General features: G+C 45.5%; 1 protein-coding gene across 1 annotated transcript in view; it reads left to right on the top strand.

Annotated features, from left to right (window-relative positions):
• LOC144783903 (extracellular calcium-sensing receptor-like) overlaps nucleotides 1–22,210 on the top strand; it is a 138,071-nt gene that overhangs the window by 69,752 nt on the left and 46,109 nt on the right. The gene's annotated exons all lie outside the window — the stretch shown is intronic.

Consider the following 22,210-nt stretch of genomic DNA (forward strand, 5'->3'; position numbering starts at 1 on the left):
AGTGGGTCTGTGAGTAGCTGCATGAGTATTTAAGTGGGGCTGTGAGTGGATGTGTGAGTGTCCTTGTGGGTCTGTGAGTGGGTGCATGAGTCTCTGAGTGAGTTTGTGATTGCATGTCTGAGTGTCTCAATTGGTCTGTAAGTGGGTGTATGAGTCTGAATGGTTCTATGAGTGGGTTTGTAAGTGTCTGAGTGTTCTCTTTTTCATCCTCTTCTCTGTTTTGCCTTTCCTTCTTGTTTCTTTACCCTCTGTTTTGCCTTTCTTGCTCATTTTCTGCTGTCTGTTTCCCTTTTCTGCATGTTTTTCTGCCCTCTTTTTCGTCTTTTCTGCTAATTTTTCTGACCCCCATTTTGCCTTTTCTGCTGTCTGTTTTGCCCTCTTCTTCTCTGTTCTTCTTATCCTGCTTGTATTTCTGTCCTCTGTTTTTTTCTTTTCTGCTTGTTTTTCTGCCCATTGTTTTGCCTTTTTATGCTAATATTTCTCCCTCTAAGGGGAGGGGGCCTGCTTTATTTTTCAATGCAGGGTTTGCTTTACGGCAGGTGCATCAACGTTGACCTCGGACGAGGCACTGTGTTCAGAAATAAGTTTTGGTTTTATCAGGGCCTGTTGTTTCCATGTGTCCAGAAGTTTTCCTGAAGCAATACAAATGTCAGTGCAGGTGATTAATGTTTCTGCTGGTGAGAGATCAAAGTTTTATCTAGTGGCAGTTAGACTCATTATAAAGTAGCCCAGAGGGTTAATATGCCTGCTGCAAAGAACACGTACTGTGCAGATTATAGAACAGTAATCCTCAATATTTTGTGTAACGTTTCCTATGGACATATTTACACACATGAGATTCATTCCCTTTGCATGATGTGTGTGTGAAATAAAATGCTAAGACACCCTAGGGTTGGTATTTCAGTGCTGTAAAACAAAATAAATGCATGTTAGAGAATGGTTGCGGAGAGATGAGTGGTGGTGAGGAAATCTGTGGAGAAGGTCATGCGGGGGAACAAAAATGATTGTCACACAGGGCACCTCTAACTATAAAGCCAGCCCTGTTTGAATGGGGAAGGGTGGCCTTGTGGCTCCCCTCCCTAGGCCGATTATGGCCGGGTACCCTATCCCTGAGGCACATCATAATTCAATGTGTGAGTGGGGCCTTGCTCTCCCCTCAGGTTGATTTTGGCTCTGGGGATCCCATACCCTAGGGCCCAGCCATCTGTCCCTGGGTGCCCCAGAGTCCACCCAGGGCCCCTAGTGTGCTCTGGGATCACAGGTGGAGCCTCAAGGCTCCCGCTGTCCCAGCCAGCTCCCCGCCTCCCGAGGGAGCAGGCATCAGTTTTGCACGCAGGCAACTGCTGTAAAAGCAGCTCCCTGCATGTGAGAGTACTCCTTTCATCTCTTTCTTTGCCTGAATGGCTGTGGGCAAGCAAAGAGATTAAAACTCTGCTTCCAGCAAGAGTGATCTGTTTAACATTTACTGGTTGCTGGACGCAGAGTGTTTACTTTTGCTTGGCAGGAGGTGTCAAAGCTTCCACCAAGCAAAAGCAAACAGCTATGGCCAAGGGCTGGGTACCCCGGGACATAGGAGGAGCCGGCTGTGGGTGATGGTGGTCCCCAGGCACATTGAAGGCTTCAGGAAGGGACCACGCAGCCCCCCTCCAATTATTATAAAAATGACACCCGGGAGGTGTGGTTCCCTGGGGCCAAGGGGAGCATTGTGGGGGTCCCCAGAAACCCCCTATTTTACTTATTATGCCTTGGAGTTGGTGGTCAAATTGACCATTAGGTAGCTCTTGATCCAGAAAGCACTCTTTTTGTTAAATGGTGTAAATCTGTTCAGTAGTTGCTAAGAAATTAAAATACATTTTTAGTTGTATATCTACGGATACAAAGGATCCACAAACTCTCCTGATCTCATACCTGAGATTTGATTGGCCGCCAACAATTTAAACCAGGAAGTGTTGGCTGACATCTTGTGACTCGGTTGAACATTAAAGAACATAAAAAAGAAAAGGGGGCAGGGTTGTGATCGCCTGATCCCCTTAGCCCCTTGTTGGTGTCCCTTGTTTAATTCAGCAGGAGTCAAGTTGGATTTGCGACTCCTGTCTAAAATGGGGAAAAAAATAAAGCACGCCCTCCCATGCTTCACTTAATTAGCCCCCAGAGTGGATCAGGTTCCGTGGCATTATGAAAATAATGAACGGGGGCCCACGTGGGCCCCTGCAACACCGGGACTGCCACCTCCCTGGGGCCATATTAAAAATTAATTTGTGGAGGCTCCCCCCACAAAACCTTGGGGACAGCCACATCCCTGGGGAAACTCTATTAAATTACAAAGGGGGGAACTTGGCCCGCAGCCATGGGGACCACCACCTCCCTAATTAATTAATGTTGTAGGGGGGCCGTAGATGGCCATGGGAACAACCACCTCCCAAGACCGGCTCCACAATGTCCCAGGGTGCCCACCCCAGGTTACTCTCCTGAGGCCTGAGCCGGGAGATAGGCAGCACTAGGTCTTGGCATCTCGCCTTTCTGCTTTGATGAAAACTGTATTATTTGCCTTTTAGTATTGTCATTTGCCTTTTTCATACCGTTTGCACACCGTTTTTTGTATATGAAGCAAACTGCACTAACATCTTTTAAAAAAAAGTCTTATAGTCTATTTTTATTGTTTTAAGCTTACCTGTGTATCCGATATTTTCTAAACTCGGCGGGGGGGGGGGGTATCCTGGACACTGCTTGACTCATGCTCGAGTCAGGCGGGGGCAGCCATCTTGGGAGGACGTGATGTAGCAGGCTAGTCTTTGCCTCACATTAGCTATTTAATTAGACACTGGCGCGCCAAAGGCGCGCCTAAGGCAAGCCCGTCTGCGCCCATCCGTGCTCTAGCCGCGCACAGTGCCCGAACCCCTGGCAGTTTGGGACCAGGTGAATCCCCGGTCTATACATATTCCAGAACTACCCTGTTGAACCTCAATAGGGTTCATAGGGCCTTAGATTGTATATGCCTTTCTTTTGAATTATGGCTGATTACTCCTTTAGGGGCCTGTCCTAAGTGTAATACAATATTACCTGCTATTTGATATCAGCCGATTAGGCCCAAGGAGGTTAAAAGGACAGCTGCAGCCGGACCCGATAATAATAAAACTTTTAAATGTATGTTAGTTATTGCAAGGTCTTTGATTAAACACAGCCTAGAGTGCGCAAGGCTTATAGAGGACAACAACATAAAGATAGCTTTCATTACAAAAACATGGACGGACGAGGTGTCCGGACCTGATCTGGTGATAGCTACGCCGCCAGGCTTCTTTTGCCAGGTATTTAATAGGCCAGATAGGAAGGGAGGTGGGTTGGCAGTTATTTATCACAACTCTATTCAGGCTGTATTTAGGCCCGTATCTTTAACGGCTTGCGTAGCCATGTCCTTCAATTTCAGATGAACCAACCATCATCAGTTTGAAGGTATGCATTATATAGGCCTCCTGGGGCCAGATACTCGTTCACTGGTCCCCTGGGGAACATGCTGGAAGAAGGTCTTTGCTGTAACACTTATACCATCTTGGGAGACTTTAACTTTTATTTAAAACTCCCGAACTACCCGGATACAGCTAAGTTGCCTGATATGATGGACAGTGTGGATCTTAAATAACTTGTTAAAGGGCCAACTCATGTGGCTGGACATACCCTGGATGGTATATTTTCAAATCATCCAGGCTTGTCATGGACGGGCCTACTCCCACTGGCGTGGTCCGACCACGTGGCTGTTCTTTTTTAGCTCGATGTGGCGGATCAACATACAAGGAGTAGCCATCATAAGGAAATGATAGAGACTAGAGCCTGGAATAGAGTTGATGGGACTGCCTTTCAGGAGCTTTTAACTTCCTCAGCAGGTCATTTAACGGATGGGGTTGAGGAGGCCTCTGCCTCCGACACCAGATGGCTTGTACAGACATGTGACAAATGAGCTCCAATCAAAATTATCCGTCCGAAAAGACTTCAACCTTTTGCCCCATGGTATACTGAGGAGAAAAAGACTCTCAAATGTAATTGTAAATGCCTAGAACAAATTTGGAGGAAAAGCTACATGGATGCTGAGAAGAAATTGTATAAATCAAGCCTCCAAATTTATAAGCAAGCCATTTTTGCTGCTAAACAAAAATGTTATTCCTCCCAAATTGAACTGGTAAAAAATTCATCTAAAGAGCTCTTCCGAACGGTCTCCGAATTAGCTTCCCTGAGGCAAGCTATTGTTCAACCTAGTTTAGATCTATGTGAGGAGATCGCTAAATTCTTTCTTAATAAAGTTGTGCACATATTCTCAGTCTTCAGTGGATCTAATGATGATGGTTCAAAAATGGTGAAGGAGGCCTCCGAACATACCCGGTTCATCCCCTATGTACTGGACACATTTATAGACCACTGACTGCGCACAAAACTTTAGAGCTCTTAATAGGAATTAAATCGGGTTCTCCTTTTGACCCTTATCCATTAAAGATTATAAAATTGGCCCCTAGGCCAGAGGTATGCAAACTGTGGGGTGCGTTCCCCATGGGGGCCATAGAGTCTTGGTAAGGGGGTCGCGCATTTCCAGGACTTGTTTCTGTCTGGAATCCAGAACTTGTGCTCACTATCTGGGACGCTTCGCTCTGAAATGCTTCATCTTAAGTTAATTGAGGCTTCTGTGCTGTGAAATGAAGAGGCCTGGCAGACAGGTAATCAGTCCTTGTGTCTGGGTGCTTGCTTTCCTTAATAAAATGCAAACCTTCACTATTTGTTAATCTGCCAATATAAAAGGTGCTTGGGAGCAGTTTGGGCTTTAATTGCCCGATTCTCTTCAAGCATTGTGATGGCAAAGAATTGTTTTTTTTTAGTGGTAGCACTAGGAGTTTTACAACTGAACTGTGAAATACATGCATTTAATCGTAATTGTATTTACACAGCGCTTAGTACCCCTGAGGAGGTGTTGAAGGGATAGTTCTACAAAAAAGAGAAAATGCATTACTTACGGTCATGTGTTTCTGAAATCTAAATTTTTTCATATCCTAAAATGCAAGCATAAACTAATGACTTACACATTCAAAGTGCTTTGTGTCAAAGGCTGTGACCTCGTAGCACTAAAAATGCACAAGTCACTATTCTTCACTGCACCAACCAAATTAAATTTTGCGGCTCTCTGGTTATGCACAGACCTTTGCAGCGCATTAACTAATAGAGGTTTCATAATGTACTACAGTGCATTTCCCTCCAAGGGACAACTTTTCAAAATGTATTTTTCATTTACGCTACCAATTATTTTATATGTACTCTACCTGATGGTGAAAGACCTAAAGAACTAACAAAATATTTTGGGGCTGATTCATGAGAGACTTGCGCAACCAGAGTCACTTTTTTTTAAGCTCCTGCGGCACACGTGTCTCAATTATATCTATGAGGCAACGCAAAGTCACTCTGTGTGGCTTTACATGGCCTCATAGATATGGAGGACGACACAGCAGTGCAACTCGCTGCGTGGTCTTCCTGTATGTCAAGTTACATGGAGATTGCAAGGGGTGCTCCCATGCAACACCTATGGATTTTGACGCTGCCCCAGATTTACAAAACCATGTAAACCTGGATCAGTGGCAAAACCTTACTCCTCCTCATAGCAGGTAAATGAGGAGAAATGTATTCATTTCTCCACGTTATTTCCTCTTTCTATGTGTGCTTCATTCTGCAGCACACATAGGTGCCCCTTCCTGCACAAAAAAAATTCTGCCTACATTGGGGTAAGACAGCAATTTGTGCACCAACGCAGGGGGAATGGACAAAAAAACACCATAATTCATAAATAAGGTACATTCCTGTCCTTTCACATTGGCATAGGGCAACGCAGCAAGAAGACCTGCGGCGCTGCCCTATGTCAATTCCTCATAGATGATGTCTTTTTATTCAGCTACACCTTTGCATACACCCCCACACTCACTGACCCTTGGTTTGCTAAACACTGTTTAATATTATTTCCTCACTGTAAAAAGGATTTGCTATGGGAATTTGGGGCGTTTATGGTTGTTGATAGTTGTCAATGAAGAGGAGTACCAAGTTCTAGAAATTATTGTCAGGAGGGGGTCATTAATCCTAAAACATTATGACGGGGTCTCAGCTTCAAAAAGTTTGAAGACCTCTGCCCTAGGCCAATCGCGTTATCTCTTGCAGCCATTTTTTATGGCATGTTCGAAACTGGACAGTTTCCTAAGCAGTGGAAGGTGGCTTCAATACTTCCCCTTTTGAAAAAGTCAAGCCTGGACCCAAATGATCCAAACAACTTTCGCCCGATCTCCCGTCTTCCTCTACCCGCCAAAATGGTGGAGAAAGCTATGAATTGTCAACTCAGTGCTTTTTTGAAGGAAGCTCATGCTCTGAATCCCTCACAGTATGGTTTTAGAGAGGGACATAGCACGGAGCTGGCTCTCATTAAGGCTACAGAAGAGATTAGAGCAGCAGTGGATCAGGGAGGTAGGGCAGCTTTGATTCTATTGGATCTTTCTGCTGCATTTGATACGGTCCATCATGAGATTTTGATCGACCGTCTCAGTGAGTTTGGGGTTTGAGGTAAAGCCTGGGATCTAATCAAGTCTTTTTTATCTGACAGAGGGCAGATTGTACCCCTGGGGAAATTTCAGTCAAAACTCTTCACTCTGCCATGCGGTGTGCCGCAGGGGTTATCCTTGAGCCCAACCCTTTTTAATGTGTATGTCTCATCTTTGGCCCCTGTTATCAGGTCTTTTGGATTTGGGATCACATCTTATGCAGATGACACACAAATTGTGGTGTCTCTATTACCCGGTCAAGAACTGGGAATAGATGTCTGTTTTCAGTCCTGCATGGGGGCAGTAGGAAGATGGATGGCAGAAAACTGCCTAAAATTGAATTCGGACAAAACCGAAGTGATGTTGTTCGGGAATGATCCCAATTTTGGACTCCCAAATGCTGGCCGACCTCTCTGGGCTTACTCCCCTCACCCTCCAGCAAGGTGAAAAATCTGGGAGTCTTGTTGGATGAGAAACTGACCTTGGGAGCCCAGGTCAATGCAGTGGTCTAAAACAGCACATATTTTGAGAATTGTCAAGAAGGTAATACGGCTCCTTCCGTTAGAATGCCGGAAAACAGTGGTCACAGCATTGGTTTTATCGAGGCTGGACTACTGCAACAGCTTATACCTAAATATTCAGCAAAGTTTTTTGTATTAACTTCAGCTGCTTCAGAATTCTGCGGCCAGACTTCTTACGGGTACTCCCAAATTCATCCCAATCTCCAAAGAAATTAAAAAAACTGCACTGGCTCCCGGTCAGGAATCGGGTGCAGTTTAAGTCCCTGTGTATAGTTTTTAAAGCGCTGCAAGGGGGGGGGGGGCTGATAATTTGAGAAGCCAGTTTCAGTGGTATAGATCAGTAAGAACTCTGAGATCATCAGAAGCTAAACTGGTTGTGGTCCCACCCTCAAAAAAGGCCCAGTGGGGTGTCAGAAACTTCTCTTTAGGTGCAGCCAAAGCCTGGGATGGTCTCCCAGTCCACTTGAGGAATGCTACCAACCTTCTAGCTTTTAGGAAAGAGTTGAAGACCTGGCTCTTTAACAAATAATTCTTCCCTCCTAGTTCTGCTGCACGAGTAGTAACCAGCGCCAGGACACCTCCGGGTAATCGCGCGCTTTAAAAATCCCCATAACATAACATGGCAGGAGCAGTGCACTGTTCCTGCCATGCCATAGCAAACAGTTCTCCCATTTCAACAAGCGAGAGCAGAAAATGCTCTCGATTGTTGAAAGTTGAGCATGTCTGTTTCCCTGCTCGCTGTAAAGAGAGCAGGTAAACAGACATTGTGTTGGAACCCAGGGAGCTGCATAGTCAGGTCTCAAAGCAATGCTGGCACCTGCAGGAGGCGGGGAGCTGGTAAGGACCACAGGGGCCTTCAGGCTCCCCCACGGCCCCCAAAGTGGAAAATGTGGGTGCCTTGGGTTGGAACAGGGCACCCACACTACAGGCCGAGCCCCAGGGGATGGGGTCCCCAGGGCCCAATCAGCCGGGGAGGGGTGTGCGGGCCACTCCCTTTTTAAAAAAAAAACATTTTTAAATTCAAAAAGGGCAGGCCCCAGGGATTGGAGTCCTGGGGGCAGGAAATGGCCTGGGAGCGGTGCCGCGTGGCCCCCTCTTGTTTTCTTTAAAATAAAATAAATTCAAAAAGAGTTAGGCCCTGGGGGATGGGGTACCTGGGGCCCAAAATGGCCCAGGGAAGGTGGACCTTGTGGCCCCCCTTCCTAAAATATAATTAGAATAAAAAAGAAAAAAATGCCGGCTACTCGCTGGAGGCCCTACCCCCATTCTCCACTGCTCTGCAAATGTTCCTCCTGATGTGCTCCTATTTTGTAGATGAAGTCCCCTTGGTGCTGTGGGTCCTTAGGGGCCAACAAGACCTCCTGTTACCCCCAGGAAGCCCCACACAGTAGGATTTCTGAATGGTGGTCAAAAGCCATGCCCCCGTTCTCCACCACTTAGAAATGTGCACTACTGGTGGGGGATAAAGTCCCCTGCCTCCTGAGGGCCTCAGGACTAAAGTGGACTTCTTCCTCTAATATGTAGTGCACCAGGAGGTGTGTTTGCAGAGTAGTGAAGAAAGGGTGTGAGGCCTCTGACTACCTATCAGCAATCTACCTGTATGGATTTTACTAGGGGTAAGAGGAGGGCTAGTTGGCCCCCAAAACCCCTAAATAGCCAAGGGGACTTTATCCCCCAACTAGTAGTTAGCCAGGAGGTTTGTTTTCAGAGTGGTGGAGCAAGGGGCCATGGCACCAAAAACCTCTGAGCAAACCCACTGTGTGGGCCCCCAAGGACCGTCAATAGCCAAGGGGACTTCATCCCCCTACTAGTAGTGCACCAGGAAGCGCATTTGTAGATTGGTGGAGAAAAGGGGTGTGACCTCCTACAAGGTCTCACCAATCCTGCTGTGTGGAACTTACTGGAGGTAAGAGGAGGGGTAGTTAGCCCCCAAGGACATCTTTGGAGGCCAACTACCCCTTTTGTTATCTCCAGTATGTCCCACACAGTGGGAATGCTAAGAGGTCTTTGGAGGCTACGCCCCCTTTCTCCACCATTCTGCAAACGCAGCCCGTGGCGCACTACTGGTTGGGGCATGACCTCCTGGTACCACCTGTAAGTCCTACACAGTGGAATTTCTGAGACCTGGGTGGAGACACAGCCACCTTTTCCACCACTCTGCAACCGCGAAATAACAACCATAGAAGTTTTACAAAAATATTGGGATTTGAACTGTTTATCAGCGAGTCACTTATATGTTATATATGGTACAACAATTTAATTCTCAGAATGTTCACTGAACTTTTGTAAATTAATATCTGCACTTCATAAATCAGCTGTTTTTATAGAAATTGTCTATAGCAAAACATGACAACTCTCTAACGGTCGCATTTACACAGACATCCAGAAGAGAATAATGTATTGTAAGACTGTAACTCAGACTAGGTGCACATAGTCATGACCTTGCTTTAACGAAGCACTGCTTGCACCTAAAACTACACTAGCTACAGTGTCCACCATATCATTTGCACCTTATTGAATGAGACTTGTCTCCACTCTCCAGTACTATATTCTTTCGAATTGTGGAGAAACATCTTGGGTAATGTGATCACTGATGTGGTCTGTGACATAATTATTGATGTAATTTGAGAGGTCATCTGTAATGCCATCAATTATGTCATTTTACATGTTATGAGTGATTTAATAGGGAGGGTTTGGCCCTAGCAGCTCACCGCCCCCCTGGCCTAATATGTAATTGTTTTTAATTGGTATTGCAGACTGTGGGGGATCTGTGTTAAAAAATACAGGAAAGCAATTTTTTATTTAACACCCTTAGGGGTACTAGGGCCAGAGTGATTGTCACTTGGATATTTTTAGGCAAGAGGGCAAGTGGTCCCCCTCCTTGAAGCATTTCCAGGGGCTGGGGACCCAATTCAGGGGAACTCATTTACATATTTTGGGGTGGAGTTATACAGTGGCGTTCCCTGACATAGAACACAGATTTGCTCCCGCCCGACGGGATTAGAAGGAAAAAGGTGGATGGGAGCTGGCTGGCTGGGTATCCAGCAGTGGCTGAGAGGGCATTGGGGCTGCCCCCAGGTGCCCAGTAAAAATAAAATGTGTGGGTGCCACTGGGTGAGCTCTGGGGCACCCAAGGTAATATAAACATGGTCGGCTCCTGCTGGCACCTGTGATGGGTGTGGGTTGGGGGACTGTCAGGCGCCGCAGGAGCCTGGTGCACCCTGCACAGTCCCAAAGTGAAAATAAAGTGTGGTTGTCCCAGGTGATAACATAATACCCCAAAATAATATAAAATAATAAATGAGTAATAGGAGCCACTCAATTATTATTCACTGCTCCCGAAAAGGAGCTACCCATAATGCCCTGCCAGGGCTTTTTAGTGATTTTTTCTGATCTTGGTGGTGCCCCTAGAAGGGGCAGGGGTACCACCAAACTTTTTTTATGTTTTGGAGTGGATGCTGTAGGGAGTGCAGTTGTTCCCCAGAAATATTAACCAAAAAAACCATTGAATCCATGACCCCGGGACAGCTTACCATACTTTTTAAATCACTTCACCTGGAGCTGTATGCTCTTCCACTGGAGTGCAGGTCCCCCTTCTGGTTGGTTTTATGACTGCGCTTTGTGGCCTGAATTTCATTTTTAAAGAATCAAAAACTAGTCAATTTTTTGTCACAATCCCTGTTATTCAACATTGTAAAGTGTGAATTCATAAGATATACATTTGATTGTTAGTATTGGTGACTTCTTGACAAAACCAATAGCTCTAATTTATATGTTGATGTGCTGACCACTTGATAATCTGGAATTCCGAACTACTCTCAGCCACTTCTGGATACCCGCTGACTGCTAACGCGCTGTGTTTATTTTAATTATTTCCTCGCGCTGAGTGCTAGCGCGTGTCACCGCTTTCCCCAGTACTGCTCCTGGAACCATTGCGCTGATTGTAAGCGCCAGCACTGCTTATTGCCGAGTGCTTTTATATTTTGACAGGCTGTGTCTTCCGCCTTTCTGACCCTTATTCCCACTTGTACCTTTTCTTTTTCGGCACCTGAGGCGGAAAGCCGGGTGCTTTCTCCTCGCTGTTTTCTGTGCACTTTGTTTCCGGTCTTCCCCCGCCTGTGTTGGATGGCAACAGCACTGTGGGAGGGGACCTGTCTTTTTCTTTCTTCCCCATTCCAGTCCGGCATACGCGGTGCCGCTGGGTGCTGTGGGATTGGAGTAGCGGCCATCTTGGGAGGAGATCTTGCACGCCGGTCGGCAGACCAGCGGTGCGGCTCTCCTTTCACTCCCCCTGAGCGACTATAAGTTCAGGGGCTTTCCGCTCCGCGCAGCGGACACGCTTTGCTGACGCACACTGACGGGCGCAGACGGGCTTACCTTAGGTGCCAAAGGAGTGCCTAAGGTAAGCCCGTCTGTGCCCGTCAGTGTCCCGGATGCGGACGGGTGCGGACGTGGGTCTTCCTATCAGCGGTCTCTCCTCTTTCTCTACCACTATGCGCTCCTATACTTTTGTGGAGCTCTTTTCCCTTCGGGGCTAGGTGGCTACGTGCCGCTGCATCTTTCCTGGTAGGCGGGCTTTGAGAAAAGGCTGCCCTGGTTGCGGATGGCGTTTGGTTGGCTCTCATGTTGCATCCCTTGCGACCCTGCCAACTTACAATCCTTGCTCTCTTCTCAATACCAGATCTCTCAGCAGGCATTCTTTGGACATCCACAATCTGTTGATGGAGTCCAAGCCGCCCTGTCTTTTCTTAACTGAGACCTGACCGGGAGAAAGTTCTGGCCCTGACCTAGCGAATGCCATTCCTACTGATTATGTTATTATCAGAAAGAACAGGGCCTTAGGAAGAGGCGGCGGGATCGCTTTGGTAGTTGACAAGCGCTTCCCCTGCGCCACTCTCCCCACGATAATATTTCGGGCTGTGAGTCTCTTGGCTTTACCCTCTCGCTATCCCCACGCCAAGCCTGTGTTGGGCTTTTAATTTATAGACCCCCGGGTCCCATAGGTCTTTTTTTTGAGGAACTGCAGGCTGTCCTTTCTGCACTTTGTTTAAAATCCGAACATTGCATATTGTTGGGTGATTTTAATTTACACATGGATGTTGGTAGTGATTTGGATGTTGTTAAGTTGTGGGACATTACAGCTCCTCTAGGGCTGTTACCGTATGTTTCTGTCCCCACACACAACAAAGGCCACACTTTAGACCAATTTTTTTCTACAGCTGCGATCTGCGCATCCCCCCCGATCCCTGTCCTATGGTCTGACCACTTTTTAATAAATGTTATTTTCTCTCCTGTCATCACCGCTTCCTCCAGATCGTTGGAAGGCCCTAGAGGGACTGCTAGGGCTTTTCACCGGGTCGCTCCTGAAATGCTGGTATCTGCACTCTCCATGCACCCTTGTCAACTGTCTGGTAGTTTAGAGGAAGATTTGGATCTGCTACATAGGTGGCTAGTGGATAGATTTGAGGAGTTAGCTCCCATGTCTACTTCTAGAAAATCCTGCAACCGCGCCTCGGCACCGTGGTTCACTCCTTCTCTTGGTGAGCTGCGCCGAGAGTGTAAAAAAGCTGAAAGGGCCTGGCGCCGTATGTATGATCCCAGTGATAAAAATAAATATAGGTAACTCACGAAGCTCTATCACCGCCATATTATGGCTGGGAAAAAAGCTTATTATGACAAAAGAATTGAGGACGCGGCCAATAAGAGTAAAGAAATTTTCCGCATTGTAAAAGATTTTATTTCCCCTACCTCGATATTACCATCCCACTCCCATACGGAAGCATGGGTCCATCAACTTGCAATCTTTTTCACCTCTAAAATTAAAGCTATTCAAGATACTATTTTCCCCCATGAGTTCAGTATCTGTATCTGAGCACAGGCTCTCTCGGTTCCCATCCTTGGTAGTGGAAGGCCCCTCTGTTTTTGAGTTTCCTCCTCTGTCCCTACCTGCCTCTCTTGACCTTCTCACCCAGCTCAAGTCTGGCTCCCTGCAGGATCCCTGTCCCGCTAAATGCCTTGGAAAAGTAGCCGCGGCTTTAAACCCTTTGTTTAACCCGGTGCTCAACATGTCTTTAAGCACAGGGGTGGTTCCCCAGGCCTGGAAACATGCCTTGATCCTGCGGCTTGTCAAGAAGCCCAATTTGGACCATCTAATCCATGCTAACTATAGGCCGATCTCCCTTCTCCCGGCTCTGGCAAAGGTGGTTGAGAGCATGTTCACATCTCCCTCTCTGACTACATTGAGAGTAATGACATCCTTCACGATACTCAGTCGGGTACGGAGACCGCTCTCCTTGAAGTTACTGATGCCATCCGGGAAGTTCTGGATTTAGGTGGAAAGGCCATATTAGTTATGCTGGATTTGTCGGCGGCCTTCGACACCGTTCCCCATGACGGTCTCCTTTTAAGACTCTGGGAGATCGGATTGCGTGGAGTGGTGTTGAAGTGGTTCGAGTCATTCTTGGCCGGTCGCCGGCAAACCGTCTGGGTGCCACCTTTCTCCGCCGACATGCCACCATTGGAGGTGGGGGTGCCTCAGGGCTCTATCTTGAGCCCCACCCTTTTTAAAATCTATATGGCCCCTCTGGCGGCAGTGGCGGAGTCGTTTGGTGCCCAGATTGTATCCTACGCTGATGACACCCAGCTCCTTTTCACCTGCACTAAGGGCTCCGACTTTGATGGTATGCGGATCAGGGACTGTTTGGGAGCGGTCTTTGACTGGTTTAAACAGCACAATCTGAAATGTAATTCCGATAAATCGGAATTGCTTTTCTTTGGCTGCCCGCCTGATCCGAGATGGAAGGCCTGGTGGCCTCCTGACATGTACCCTCCGGCAGATGCCTCTTCCAAGGCGAAGAATCTTGGCTTCCAGATTGGTGATGGCCTTTCCTTTGGGCCTCAGATTCGCGAGCTCACAGGGAAATGCTCTGGCATTTTAAAAATGCTAAGGAAATTCCTTCCGATTTTGTCCCTGGAGCACAGAAAGACCACAGTACAGGCTTTGATAGGATCCCACCTAGATTATGCTAATGTGCTCTATCTGGGATTACCAACATTTTTTCTTGCGCGCCTTCAGCTAGTGCAGAATTCCGCTGCAAGGGCCATTTTTGGCCTTCATTGAAGAGCGAGTGCACCGGAGCTGCTAAAAAGGCTTCACTGGCTCCCTGTTGCGAGACGGATTACCTGTAAGGTGCTGACTCTCGCCTTAAAGGCGCTTCATCTTGCAGGGGCCAGATACATCAGAAGGCGTCTTGCCTTTTATTTGCCCTCTAGAACTTTGAGATCAGCTTCTTTGGCCATGGCTTCTGTTCCACCCATCAGACGGGCTAGAATGGGAGGTCGCTCTTTTCGATACTTGGCACCACGGTGCTGGAACTCCCTGCCGGTCTCCCTTAGGAAAATCAGCAATTTACTGGTTTTCAGGAAGGAACTGAAGACATGGCTTTTACCCAGTAATTTATTTATTTATTTATTTATTTATTTATTTATTTATTTTTTCTGTTGCTCTGCATCTGCCCTGGATTCTCTCTCCTTCGGATCTTTGTCAAAGCGCCAGGACACTCCATGGAGTAGCCGTGCGCTATAAAAGATCCAAATTAACATAACATAACATAACATAACATAACATAACATGACTGGTAATTACTCTGGCCCGCATCCCAGTCCAGTTTGGGAAGGGCATTTATCCAACCCTTAAGACATTAAGGGGCATATTTATCACAAAGTAACTCAGCACAGCAAGTCACCTTGCTGTGCGGCTTACAGGGAAAGGGCTGGAATGCACTATATTTATCACAATGGAGAACCGCAGCCTTAAGGCCCGGTGGCGCTGGGTACACCTGAAATCCCCGGGATTCACCTGCCTTGTCAGAAACAGAGACACGGACTCTTCGCCTGGCGTAGAGGATAGTATTTATTAGCTGCAGCTAGTACAGTGGTCTTAGAAGTTGTTAGTGCAACAAGGTTCAAAAGAGACTGCCACTTAACTCCGTGGCGCACAAGTTTATATACGGTACATTACAATGCAAAAAGCAATCACACAAGAGCACAAGACATATGCAAACGTTACAGACAATACTTTAAGTCTTAGGCAACTCGAGTTCCCGGTTGTGTTTGTCACTCGTCCCCTTTAGCAAATTACAAATGAACCCACACAAGCTGTAAACAGAGCTGTGTGCAGCAGAAGGACAATCGAGTAAGAGGAGAATGCACGAAACGTGTAGCGAAGGACAGCAGATAAGATAACTTAGAGGAATGAATGGTGTAAACTAACAGGCAAGCCGGATGGGGATTAATCAGCTCAGACAGGAATTAGTGTACTCGGCCAGATCCTGACACTTGTTAGTAAACACAAGCCGGAAACCTACCTGACACGTGAAGGCAGAAACGACAGAAACATCGAGTTCGCTGTGCAGCCTGAGTGAGGGCAACATAAAATGGCGGCGATTACAAAATGGAGGCTGAGCACGAACAAATTCGTAATTTACAGAACCTCCACAATAGGCACATTCCAGCCTCTTCCCAGCGCTGGAACACATTGTGCTGCCTAGCGCCAATGCAGACACTGTTGCATCATGGTGCAAGGTAGCGTACGTTGTTAGCAAGACTGTTTTTGTGCAGGAAGTGGCACCTTCCTGCACAAAAACAATCTCCTGAGGCCTTTTCTTCTTTCTAGATGTGCTGCAGAATGCATTTAATGTACAGGCCTGGGTGAATGTAGTGCACTTTACTAGGGACTTGTAAGTAAATGAATTATCCTATGTTATTTATAGGGCACATTTATAAAGCGCAACTGTCACCCGACGGGTATCCTGCGCTGTAATCTTTCAAGGCCTGAACACAAAACATTACTTTAACAGCCAACTACGGTATCCTTGGGAAGAGGTGAGTTTTTAGTCCCTTTTTAAAAGAGGAAAGGTCTCCCAAGCTTCTAAGAGACAATGGCAATGCCTTCCATAGCCTGGATGCCGTGTAGCCAAAAGAACGGCCACCCATCCGTATCCTCCAGATCTTGGGAACTACCACTAGGTAGGCTGAGGCGGAGCGAAGAGATATAGTAGGGGTGTACCAGGAGAACAACTCCTGCAAAGAAATCGGTCCCAGACCTTGAAGAGCCCGAAAAACCAAACACAGAGCTTTAAATTCAACACGTTGGGAAATAGGCAGCCAATGAAGATCCTTGAGTGCTGCTGAAGAAGAGTCGAGGCGCCGGCGGGAGAGTGCCAACTTAGCGGCAAAATTCTGCACCCACTGCAGTTTGCCCAACAAGGTGACGGCAGCCCCCAGAAGCAGTGCGTTGCAGTAATCGAGTCTGCTTAAGATGATGCTACGCACTACTTCTGGCCTGGCATGGGCTGGGAGCAGGGGAAGGATCTTCCGCAGGGTGCGCAGCAGCACCATACAGGTGGACACTGTTTTATTTACAAAACCATCCAGTTGTAAATTGGGTTCCATCGTCACTCCCAGGTTTCGAACGGAGTCTGCCACCGCTACCGTGCCCTGAAAGGTAGAGGGACAAAAATCTTGTGGTAAAGGTCGAAGGATACGGTCTGCCGAGCAGTGCAGCACCTCGGTTTTAGAGCTGTTGAACTGTAAAGAGTTGTTGCCCAGCCATTCCGCTGTAGTGACCATACAATGATGGAAGGTCTCCTGTGACACTGCATTCTTACCCTCAAAAGAGAAGATAAGTTGTGTGTCATCGGCGTAATTGGTGACTGCAATGCCAAAAGATTTAATTAGCTTGATCAGGGGGCGGAGGTAGAGGTTAAAAAGAATGGGACTGACGGCCGAGCCCTGAGGTACGCCCTGCCCAACCCTTTTGATGGTAGACTTAAAGGGAGGTAGGGCAACTACCTGATGTCTGTTGGCAAGGTATGCCACTTGTATATCAGCCAATGTTCCCACATTTTAGTAAAAGAGCACATGCCCTTTAGCATTGGTTAGCAATGAAAACGTTTACAGAGACCTAAAGCCAAAAAAAAATAATTGAACAATTAGGAGAAGGAAGGCAAAGGGTTTAGGCTAAGCCTGCAGAAAGGGCCATTTCCAACACATTTTATCTTCCCTCGCATCCAATACCAAGCTAAATATTCTACCTGATAGACAATGGATGCTTATTCTGAAAGTTTGGCAAATGGGGAGAGAGGCTGTGAGCACGCTGTCTGAGGTTTAGACAAGGTGTATGTGGTCACTGAATGGAAGTAAGCATTGAACTTTTTTGTCTATTGAGTACAGAAACAGACAGCCATTATTCCAAGAAAATATAGAATAAAAAGGCACACTGTTCTTTGGTGAGCACTGCAAAGTCAAGTGTGACATGTCAGTGCCACCAGCACCTTGTACAAATCTTTGGTGCTGTTAATGCCACCAGCTGAGGTCTACAGCTAAATGCTATGTCCACCACTGTACAAATGTGTTATGCCTTTTGTGGCCACAAGTGTGCAACTTTGGCTATATGAACCCTCGAGACCTCCATTACAACTATGAATAGCTTAGTGGATCCTGGGCTGTCAGAGCCGGAGAGTGGATGTGGCCTACTAGCCAGCGGAATCTATAGAGAATGAAGCTCCCCACTCTATTTGACACGCAGTGACACAAACACCAAGGACCAGGTTTACATTAAAATCATGAAATGCAAGACAGCAAGTTAAGTTGTTGCGCTTTGTTACCTGAAAGGAAGAGAGCAGAATACTGCTACTAAAATGTGGTGCTCTGCATCTCTCTCCCTTGACAATCTTGTGTTATAGTGCAAGGGTGTTAACATTTTGGGAAGCATCTGATTTGTGCTGGAAAGTCTTGACGGTGGATCTAAAATATAAAATGATGATTTTATTGAATGTATATATGCAGTGGGAAAATGGGGAGGAGTATGAAAGGGAAAGGAGGTTTTTTAAGGAGGATGTTGACAGTATTTTAGAAAAATACTCCGCAGATACAATAGTGATATTGGGGGACTTCAACCATAAACTAAACCCAAGAAAAGCAGACCTTTACAATATGGAACAGCTAGAGGCATACGGTATAAACCCGGCAAGGTTCCCAGTAGGGGAAACCTCGAAACAAGACCAGGAATTAATACATATCTTAGGAGGCAGGGGTTTTCACTGTGTTAATGGAAGAATAGAATCAGATACACCAGCAGGAAAAACGTTTATTCAAGGGCAGCAGAACTGCCCAATCGACTATATATTCCTGCAGGCCTGGAATTTTTACCAGATAAGATCCTTTAAGTTAATTCAAAATGTGATGAGTGATCACAAACTCCTCCATATAGTAATAACGGGGGGTAGGAAACTACAGAGAGAAACAGTGATAAACCAGGCGGTTGAGTACCCCAAACGAGTGACGACACGTCTAACTGAGGAATATCTGGAAAAAGTGAAGGCCACGCAAATAAAAATGGCACCTGACAATTTTGAAAATAAAAAACTGGAATGGTTCATTTTAAAACTAGAAGAACTGGTTCAATGCCTCAAGTTAAACCTAAAAAGAGAAGATCCCAATAGGGTAAAACAAAGAAATTATGGTAAAGGCTTCTCAGTAGTATGTCAAAAGAAGAAAAGGGAGATAAGAGCAATACAGAGGAAACAAAAAAAGACCTTTACACAAGAGAGACAGGATCTCCTGGTAAAACTGAAAAAAGAATTCAAGCAAATGGTACTCTCTAATAAAAGGTTACATAAAGAAAAATGCTGGTTAGAACTTTTGGAAGCCATAGAGAATAAAAATCTAAGGAAATTCTGGCAACTAGTAAAGACAGCATCTGGCACTTCAGAGGGCGAATTAAACTGTGTGGTGAGTGAGGCAGCATGGGATACATACATAAGGGAATTGTACGGGGCAAGGACTCCCAGTCAGGAGATGGAGACTAAATCAGGGCAAGATATTTCTGAATATTTTCTTGCCAAATTTAACGAAGAAAAAGTAGAGCTCACAATAAAAGAACTCAAGCTAACCCGGGCAGCAGGCCCAGACAATCTGCCTGCAATAATTCTGAAGACCGAGGTTACATGGTGGGCAAGTTTCCTGGCCAATATGTTTCAGGTAGTGCTAAAAGATGGCGCAATGCCTCCAACCTGGAAGGGGACCATAATCAGGCCGATACATAAGAAAGGGAGCAAAGAGGAGCCAAGAAACTATCGGCTGATTAACCTCCTAGATATTGGAGAGAAAGTGTTCTCTAAAATCGTTTTAAAACAACTGAATACATGGGTAGAAGAGTGCCAAATAATCCCCACAGAACAGGGTGGATTCAGAGCAGGCCACTCGACAATAGATCACGGGTTTGCACTATGGGCGTTGGCGAAGGAAGTCAACGGAACAGAACGGCAAACTATGCTGCTGTTTCGTCGACTTCAAAGCAGCCTTTGATTCTGTAGATCGGGCCAGCCTATGGGAGATACTAAAGAGACTAAATATCCCGACAGATCTCTTGACCATAATAAAAGAACTACACAGGGAAAACTGGGGGCAAGTAATTAAAGATACGAGGGGCTCCCTAACTCCCAAAATACCCATAGCTAATGGGTTAAGACAGGGCTGCGTGCTGGCCCCCCAGCTTTTTTCTATCTACTTGTCAGATCTCCCGGCCTATTTAGAGGTGGAGGGCAGTGCCAGTCCAAAAATGGATGGGAACAAAATCCCATGCCTATTATATGCGGATGATCTGGTGATAGTAGATCAGACCGAGAGAGGCCTCCAAAGGAAGCTTAATGCTTTTAATACCTGCTGTGCTGAAAAATTTTTGACCATCAACTTGGATAAAACAAAAACCCTATGTTTCGGGAAAAAGCCAAGCAGATTTAGCTGGTACATAGGGGACCTTAAATTAGAGACAGTAAATGAGTACCGTTACTTGGGTATTTGGTTCGATAGGACACTAAATTGGAGCACCCATTTAGAAACGCAAAAAGCAAAGGCTCTCTCCTCCATTTGCGGACTTAAAAGGTTCAATAGGGAATATGGTGAGATGTCACACCGGCCAATGCTCAGAGCTTTTGAGGCAATGATCCCCCCCCAAGTTCTCTATGGCGCAGAGATCCTTTATTTGAGCGGTAAGGGATCCTGGGACGTCATAGAGGGAAATTGCATAAAAAGGCTCCTATCACTTCCTAAATCTGCTATGATTCAAGCCATCAGAACAGAAATAGGTACAAAGTCCTGGGCGATATTAACCCAGATGGCTGTTATCAGATTCTGGAAGAGATTAGAAGACCCTGAAACAAAAAAAGTGGCATACTGGTGTCGCAAAGAAATCCAGAAAAGCGAGCTAAAATGGGCGAAGTCCAGTAGGGATAAAATGAAGGGAATCTGTAACACTCTTGAGCTCGATTGGGACCTGAGCTCATTGCAAATCACTAGTACCAAAGGTGAATTGAAGCAAAGAGAGAAAGAAGTCTCGAAATTGCTTGATAGAGGCTATTTAAGAAAGAAAAAATCAGTGGTACATATGCTAAATGCGTGGTCCCTTGAGAATTGGTTCCCCTACCTCGACAGATTACCCAATTGCGGATACAGGCAAGAGATCCTCAGAATTAGAATCGGGATCAACCCATGGGTAATAAACAGAGACCTGAATGCAAAAATGTTAGATAAGGAAGGTCACTGCAAGTGTTACTTGAGGACAAAGGGAGACCCGCTGCATATCTTGTTAGACTGTTTTACACTCCTAGACCTTAGGAAACTTTTGTTGCGTCCTGTCTTCATAAAATATGATGTAAAAACAAGATCACAGGCAGCCAGTCTCTTAACAGAAATCCCCTACATTGATATCGCAATTGCCCTCGGGAAATTTTTAAAGGTGTCTCTGACGGCACTGAGAGATATAGAATAACATGTAGTACTGTATGAGTTTTTAGTAGATTGTATTTGTACGGAGTAATAAGAATAGGAATAGGTTTTATTAGACAAATTAAGTTTTAAGATAACTGTAAATTTTACTGATTTTTTGTATTTTTGATAATGGTGTGTACGAACCTCGCATATGGACAAAGTTTTAAAAATAATAAGTCATACTCCATTCTGTGCTATTCTAATTGCATTGTTTAAAGACTACGGTCATAATAAACATATATTTTGACTTTTTGACTGTCCAGTGATAACATTAGGTTGTTTTGCCATGATTTGGAAAAAGCCTTGCTGTCACCTTCCCCTACAGTTGCTATAGCCCTTTATGCCAAAAATGCACTTGACACGATATCCTGGCAGTTCTAAACAAATTTGACCTAGGAGAATATTTTTTTAAATGGTTAAGACCTTATAAACACAGCCTAAAGCTAGAGCCAAACTCAGTGGTACTATTTCGACCCAAAACAGAGTATGAGACAAGGCTGTCCACTTTCACCCTTTATTACAGGCCATAAGGGACAATAATGATATTGCAAGTGTTACATTTGGTAATCTTACAGTTAAGCAGCAGCATATGTGAAAGATATATAGTAATTTATTAAACTGTATCCTCTATTCATGCCTTGACAAATACTATTGAAGCTTATTCACGAGTATCAGGATACATTAAATAAAGATAAATCTGAAGTGATGCCCTTGAATGAGATGGGGAGCAAAGAAGTACTAGGCATCTCTGGCCTATTTTGGCAAAACACATTTTTAAAGTACCTCAGTATTGAATTTAATGATGATCTGAAAGAATCCCTTAAGCATAATGAATCTATATCATTACAAAAAAATAACAAACATCTTGGAAAGCTGGTCCCCAAAATGTCTGACTTGGTGGGAGAGAATTGAAATACTAAAAATGATCATCACACCCATGATTCATTCTATGATTTCTATGATACCGATCTCCTTATCAAAAGATTTATTTTGCAAGCTAGATGATCTTTTCAACAAATTTCTTTGAAATTGCAAGAGACCATGGATGTCCTTGAAAAAACTAAGGTTACCCAATACTACGTACTGCATTCCCTCACACTATATCCTTTCCTCTATCTATCCTTCCTCACTTCCTTCCTGCTTTTCTCTCATCCTCTCTTGCTCTGCTATTTTCTCTATTCCTATCTTCTTTCCTTTGTTACATCCTTTATACACCCCTTACTTCTTTCTCCCTGCTTTTAATCCTTCCTTATCGACACCCTGCATCTATACTTGCTTCTCTTCCTATTTTTCTTCCTTCCTTCA

This window comes from Lissotriton helveticus, chromosome 10, assembly GCF_964261635.1.
Source record: "Lissotriton helveticus chromosome 10, aLisHel1.1, whole genome shotgun sequence".
NCBI classification, from domain to species: domain Eukaryota; kingdom Metazoa; phylum Chordata; class Amphibia; order Caudata; family Salamandridae; genus Lissotriton; species Lissotriton helveticus.